Genomic DNA, 607 nt, shown 5'->3' with positions numbered 1-607 from the left:
TGACATGAGACAAAGTATATGTGAACTGCTGTATGAAAAGTGAATTTACTCTGTAAATCTTCACCCAAATCCTAATAAAAAAAAAAAATATATATTGAATGATGCAGGAAACATCAAGAGAAGATGGCAGGATTACACAGAATCACTGCACCTAAAGGAGCTGGTTGATCTTCATCCATTTCAGGAAGTGGCATATGATCTAGAACCAATGGTACTGAAGGACGAAGTCAAAGCTGCAATGAAGGAATTGGCGAAGAACAAGGCTCCGGGAACTGATGGAATACCAATTGAGATATTTCAACAAAACGGATGCCCCATTGGAGGCGCTCACTTGGTTATGCCAAGAGATTGGAAGACAGGTACCTGGCCAACTGACTGGAAGAGATTTGTACCCATTCCAAAGAAAGGTGATCCCACAGATTGTGGATATTATAGAACAATATCATTAATATCGCACTCAAGTAAGATCTTACTGAAGATAATTCAAAAACGTCTGCAGCAGTATATTGACAGAGAATTTCCAGAGGTGCAAGCTGGATTCAGAGAAGGACGTGGAACAAGGGATATCATAGCTGTTGTCAGATGGATCTTGGCTCAAGGCAAAGAA

General features: G+C 40.2%; 1 protein-coding gene across 1 annotated transcript in view; it reads right to left on the bottom strand.

Annotated features, from left to right (window-relative positions):
* The window catches only part of LOC103205120 (cilia- and flagella-associated protein 299), a gene marked incomplete at its 3' end in the record, with an annotated part of 38,511 nt that overhangs the window by 31,812 nt on the left and 6,092 nt on the right, over positions 1–607 (bottom strand). The window lies entirely within an intron of this gene.

Source organism: Orycteropus afer, unplaced genomic scaffold, assembly GCF_000298275.1.
Source record: "Orycteropus afer afer isolate SDZICR_OR568_19922 unplaced genomic scaffold, OryAfe1.0 scaffold00270, whole genome shotgun sequence".
NCBI classification, from domain to species: Eukaryota; Metazoa; Chordata; class Mammalia; order Tubulidentata; family Orycteropodidae; genus Orycteropus; species Orycteropus afer.
The sequence above is the reverse complement of the archived record's forward strand: the minus strand, read 5'-3'. Positions and strand labels throughout refer to the sequence as shown.